Source organism: Quercus suber, unplaced genomic scaffold (assembly GCF_002906115.3).
Source record: "Quercus suber isolate HL8 unplaced genomic scaffold, Cork oak 2.0 scaffold_83, whole genome shotgun sequence".
NCBI lineage: Eukaryota > Viridiplantae > Streptophyta > Magnoliopsida > Fagales > Fagaceae > Quercus > Quercus suber.
Genome location: NW_027069548.1, coordinates 1698673 through 1705526, shown reverse-complemented (window position 1 = coordinate 1705526; position 6854 = coordinate 1698673).

The window sequence follows — 6854 nt, the reverse complement described above, 5'->3', positions numbered from 1 at the left end:
ACCTAAATCTGAGACTAGACTTGTTGTTAGGAATACTGATGTTCCTAAATTTGTTCCTGTTTGTCACTTTTGTGGTGTCTCCGGTCACATTCGTCCTAATTGTCATAAATTGAAATTTAAGCATTCTATGTTTCAATCTAGGATATGTGATGAGATTTCTCCTGCCATAAGTCCATATAAATTGTTTCATATTCTTTTAAAAAATTTGAGCTTGTTGGCTTGTGAAAGGAATTTGCAGGATTTCAGTCTTTCTCAGAAGATTGGTGTAATTCCTCAAATACACTCTGCTTCACATGGATTTTCACCTACAAAGCCGAAGACTCGTGCCAGATGGGTGAGAAAAGATTCTCCAAGGTGAGTGTTGCTAACTTGTCCCTGATTTAATTCTTTCAATTATTTGTGGACATGTTTTGTTTTTGTTTTTGTTTTTGGTTGTTTTGTTTTTTAGATTGTTTTTATTAAAAACAAAAAAAATCCAAAAACATTGAAAATTTTCAAAAAGACAAAAATATTTTATTTTGTGTCTTGTTTTATTGTTCTTAAGGATTACATAGGTTATGATATCTCTCTCTTAATTTAAAACATGCTTAACATTGTGGAGAAACTTGAATAATTTGTGCTAAGCTATTTCTGATTTTGTGTGAGTATGTACTAGTTTGTACACGTACTCATGGATTAATTAAGAAATTGATATTTCTTGTTTGTGTACCCTCTATAGCTTAGTTAAGCATTATCATGCATTGCATTTGCATTGGTCATTTAGCATAATATGTGCTTTTTGTGTTTGGTCATAAATCTCTTTTAGAACCAAAAGGATTTTTGTGCTTTGTATTTCACATCTTGGATTTATAATCAAGGATTGGCCATATTATCTTTACATAACAAGTTTATGTACCTTGTTTAGCTTTGATGGGCTTATTTATTGCACTTTACTAGTTGAAACTTTGTAGTGCATGTTGTGTGGGAAAGATGTTTATGGTGTTTATCACTTTGTCTTGATCTTGAAGTCACATGTTATTTGACTGTCGGACTTGAACCTTTTGAGAAAGGCATAAATAATCATCTCATCACTGTTCACTAGCCAATCATGAACACCTTAGTGCATATCATAAGATTTTGTGCTCGAGAAAGTGTAGCACATGCACAAAAAGAACATAAGGTGTAGCCTCAAATTAAATTAAAACTGGTGTGTACTATTAGGATTGATGCCAATTCACTTAATTCAAACCGGTGTGTACTATTATGCTGAATGCCATTTCATACAAATAAGAGGCAAAAATGCGAGAAACTTACATGATTGCAAGCTTCTATTCTAGGAGATGTGGGAGTTATAGGATGTAACTCTTTAGGTGATAGTCTCTTTTAAATTCTATGTAATGAATTTTGTAGACTTTGTGATTGATTGCTATTCACATATCACCTCACATGTATCTCAAGCTTTTGCTAGTTGCACACACTACACAAGTTACTCTTTGTTAAACTTGGTACATTTTATTGTGTGTGATCTTATTATGGCCATCCAAAATTAAAAGATTCCTTGATCTTAATGCAAATTGTGTTTAAAGTTTGAGAAATTGGAAATTCTAGAGCTTGAATGTACCTGAATTGGGGCTTTTGTTAAATTGGGTAGAATTTGATGAAATTGGCTTGTTGTATTGATGTAATTAAGCATTATAATCTATGTGCTGTGTTTTATAATGCTCAATTCATCAATTTGTTTAAAAATTTCAACAAGTGGTTTTCAATTTTGGGGTTTTTTGATAGAAACTCTATGCTCAAGCCAATTTTGTCAATTTGATCTCAATTGAACTTAATTCTACTACATTAGTTCATGCATCATAGCATTATACTTGTTTCATGCATCATATAGATTTTCATTCTATTATTTTTTTGCTAACTTGCAGTCTGCCCTTGGTTTGTGTTTAGGATTCACATGCATTGCATTGATTTCTGTATCCATCTTGCAGTTTTGCAGTCATATCTCTCATTGTTTTCATACGTAGCATGCATACACTTTGCTAAATTGGGTACTCAACTTGATCTAAAAATTGATTGATTAATTTTTGAGTTATGTACTTTCTAGTATATGCTATTTTTATGTGTGAATTGTAGAAAATATTTTTCTTAAGAGATATGATGGATAATCAATGTGCAAATATTTTCTCTACTCATGCAANGATCCCATTGGCCAAACGGAAGTGTCGGGACCTTATTACACTAGACATTTTGCATCTTTATTGTGGAGGTCCGGAGCCGACATCAGTAGCTTGTAAGTTAAATGCCTACTCTCGTCGACGTAAGTATTCCTTAATTTTCTTGTCGTTTTTGCAAATACTTTTTTGTCGTCACTCGTTCTAAACTCGTTGTTTTTTTTCAGAAATAGAGGCAGCTAGGCCGAAGGCGCAGGTAAGGGCAATTGTTGCGTGCAAGAAAGAGGAGAACGCGAAAGGGAAGGAAGGGGCATCCTTGTCAACCCCCAAGGCTATCAGTAAGAGGTCGACTAAGAGGAAGGGTGACGGGAAGGACGACCGTCCATCCAAAAAGGTATCTATCACTCCTGGAGAGAAGCTTCCTAAGAAGCCATCACCTCTCAAGCCGAAGCATGGGGTAAGCAAGGGGCTAATGACAACATCCAGCCTCGTCACCCAGGATCCTGAGTGTCGTCTTCTCACTCACAAGGAGTATGCCTTAGAGATGATGGAGTCCATTATTAGGGACAAGGATGTAGACCCTTGTGCTGAGCAAGGCACAGAGGAGTTGGGGGCGTCAGGTCTTTTTGACCTGGCTCAGGTACGTTTCTCCCTCTATTTCTCTATTTATTTCACTCTTACGCTTAATAGCTGATGGTTATCTTGTCTTGCAAGCGCTGGTTCGTTGGAAAGCTTTCCAAGAAAGAGGCGTTGCCAAGGGAGGACTGATTACAAGTCTGCATAAGCGTATTATGGACTTGCTAATAAACTCATCCACTTTATAGACTCAATAATAAACTCGTCCACTTTATGGGTTGATTACTTAAACTTGTCCTCTTTTACAGGCCAGCTAATAAGCTCGTCCATTTTATGGACTTAACAATGATTCATCCTCTTAGAGTGAACTCGTCCACTTTATGGACTTGCTAATATTTGTAGAAAAATACAACAATCATATCTGAAAACTCCTCTTATTATAATAAACCATGCATTCATAAAAAAAGTTGTTCGCTAAAGGAAAAGAACTGCCCTTTAGGATTAAAAAGTAATGTAGCAAAAATTAAGGTAAACTGAAAAATTGAGTGTAGCAAAAATTAACTAAATTATTGTCTCTACTAGTAGTACTTCCGTAGGTGCTCGGTGTTCCACGGATGGTGCAACTTTCGTCCATCTAGTGTCTCTAGGTGGTAGATACCTTTCCTCTGCCATGACATAATTCTGTAAGGTCTTTCCCAGTTGAGGTTGAACTTTCCTTGGGTACTGTCTTTAGCGGCACCCATTACCTTTCTCAAAACGAGATCTCCAACCTGAAAGTCTCTGTGTCTGACGTGGGAGTTGTAGTGCTTGGCCATGAGGTCTTAGTATCGGGCGAGTCTTTGTTCGACTGTTGCCCTAACCTCGTCTAGTAGATCGAGCTGTAGACATATGGCTTCGTCGTTCTTTTCTTCATCGTGGTTGTCTACCCTGTAGCTTGTGAGCCCAACTTCAGCTGGAATAACTGCCTCGCTTCCGTATGCTAGCCAAAACGGTGTTTCCCTTGTTGTTCTGGCTGTTGTCCTATATGCCTATAGTACGCTTGGCAGCTTCTCAGGCCATATACCCTTTGCCCCCTCAAGCTGAGTCTTGATAATTTTAAGTAAGGATCGGTTTATGACTTAAGGGTGGGCAGGGGAGGAGTAGTGGTTCTTGATTCCTAACTGTAAGCAAAATTCTCTGAAGGAGTCTTTGTCGAATTGCTTCCCATTATCTGAGACCAGAACTCTAGGGATCCCGTATCTACAGATGATGTACCTCCAGACAAAGTTTTGCACGTTCTTCTTTGTGATGGTGGCTAAGGCTTCAGCTTCTACCCACTTCGTGAAGTAGTCTATACCTACTATAAGGAACTTCAGTTGCCGTGCTGCTACCAGGAATGGGCCCATAATGTCTAATCCCCACTAAGCAAACGGCCACAGGGTCATCATTGGAGTTAATTCTTTTGACGGTGGTTTGATGGCATTGCTGAACCTCTGGCACTTGTCACGAGCTTTGACATAAGTCTAGGCATCCTTCTGCATGGTGGGCCAATAGTATCTAGCTCGAATCAATTTGTGTACTAACGACCATGATCCTAAGTGGTTCTTGTAGATTCCTTTGTGGACTTCTCTTATGACATAATCTACTTCGTTGGGGCTCAAGCACCTTAGGTATGGGTGGAAGAAGCCTCTCTAGTACAAGACGTCCTTTATTAGAACGAATCATGCTGCTTGGACCTTTAGCTTCCTTGCAGCTTCCTTACTGTTGGGTAATGCGCCGTCTTTCAAGTAGGAGACTATAGGGGTGGTCCAATTGCTCTCGGAACCTATTTCCTGCACATTAATGACATCTATCAATGGCGTAAGTTGAATAAAGGAGAGTACCTTGTCGGGGATGCCACGTGTTTTGCTGATGTGGCCTTGGCAAGAGGGTCGGCTTGCTCGTTCTCTTCTCTGTGGATTTGAACAAGCTTGGCCTGTAGGTCATCTACCCTTTTATTTGCTTGCTCCAAGTACTTCTTCATCCTCTTGCTTTTACACTCATAATCATTGTTTACTTGGTTTGTGACTACCTGGGAATTGTAATGGATATTCACACTCGTGGCTCTTGCTACCTTGGCGAGATTTAGCCCCGCTACTAGTGCTTCATATTCTACTTCATTATTGATCATAGGGAAGTTGAGATGAATCATGCATTCAATCTCGTCACCTTCTAGAGAGCAAAGTATAATTCTTACTTCACCAGTCCGTCTGTTAGATTATCCGTCCGTGTGTATGCTCCATTGAGGATACTCTCCTGCCCCCTAGCATTCTACGTTAGTGAATTCTGCGATGAATTCAACAACTGCCTAACCTTTTATGGCAGTACTTGGGCGGTACTATATGTCGAATTCACTCAACTCTATTGCCCATAATGCATCCGTCTCTTAGCATTAGGATTGTTCATCGCTCACCGTAGAGGTTTGTCAATCAGGACGATCACCGTGTGAGCTTGGAAGTATGGCTTGAGCTTTCGGGTTGCTGTAACTAAAGCGAAGGCGAGCTTCTCCATTGATGGGTATCTTTCTTTTGCGCCTCATAGTGCTCGACTTGTGTAGTACATGGGTTTCTGTACCCTGTCCTCTTCCCTGACTAAGGTTGCGCTGATGGCTGTCGAGGATATTGCTAAGTAGAGGAACAATTCCTCCCCCGGTTGGGAAGGACTCAGCAACGGAGGAGATGAAAGGTTGGTCTTTAGGTCCTCGAATGCCTGCTAACACTTGGTCATCCATTCAAAAGATTTCTTTAGTGTGTGGAAGAAAGGCAGACATTCTTTCGTTGCCCTTGACACGAACTTGTTCAACACTACTATTTTGCCATTGAGGCTTTGTACTTCTTTCACATTTCTCAGGGCTGCCATCTCTATTATGGCTTGGATCTTGTTTGGGTTGGCCTTAATACCCTTCTGAGATACCATGAATCCCAGGAACTTTCCTGCCGTAACTCTGAAGGTGCACTTGCCCGAATTAAGCTTCATGTTATAGAAACGAAGGGTGTTGAATGTTTCTCTAAGATCTTCCCAGTGATCTTCCTCCCTTCGGCTTTTCACCAGCATGTCGTTAACATAGACTTTGACATTTCTCTCGATTTGTTGTGCAAACATCTTGTTCATGAGTCTTTGATACGTCATGCTCGCATTTTTTAGGCCAAATGACATCACTTATAGCAGAAGAGGCCTTGGCTAGTGATGAACGAAGTCTTCTCTTGATTTGCTTCATCCATTCTGATCTAGTTGTAACCCGAAAAAGCATCCATGAAGCTTAACAATTGGTGTTGAGCCATAGAGTCAACTAGAACATTGACCCGCGGAGGGGGTAACTATCTTTGAGGCATGCCTTGTTCAAGTTGGTGAAGTCTACACACATCCTCTATTTCTCGCTGGCTTTCTTGACCATTACCACGTTTGCCAGCCAATCGGGGTAATAGACCTCCCTAATGAAGTTTGCCTCCTGTAGCTTGCGAACTTCTTCTATTATAGCTTAGTCTCGTTCTAGGGTGAATACTCGCTTCTTTTAACGGATGGGTGGAAAGGAGGGTGACACGTTCAGTTTATGCACCATAACCGAAGGGTCTATTCCGAGCATACCTTTATGGCTCCAAGAAAATACATCCTGATTATCTTTGAGAAAAGTTGTCAATGCTTGGCGAACCGTCGGGCTGGCGAGGGTACCAATCCTTATTGTCTAATCATTCTGGGAGTCATCGAGAAGTATCTCTTTAAGCCTTTCAATAGGCTTTGTCACAGTCCGATGTTTATCTATGTTCATGGCCTGAAGGTGGTCATCCATCTCCATTATAGCTATGTAGCATTCGCGCGCAGCAACCTAATTTTCATGCAGCTCCCCTACTCCATAATCTATAGGAAACTTGATCATTAAGTGGTAGGTCGAGGTTATAGATTTCCATAAATTGAGGGTAGGTTGTCCCAAGATAGCATTATAAGCGGACGAGCAGTCGACCACGAGGAATGTTACATTCTTAGTGATCTGCTGGGGGTAGTCGCCTACCGTCATGAATAAGGTGACTGCACGAAGAGGGAACACCCTTGTTCCTCCAAAACCAATGAGCGGAGTGTTCGTCAGAACAAGTTGCTCTCTATCAATTCTCATTT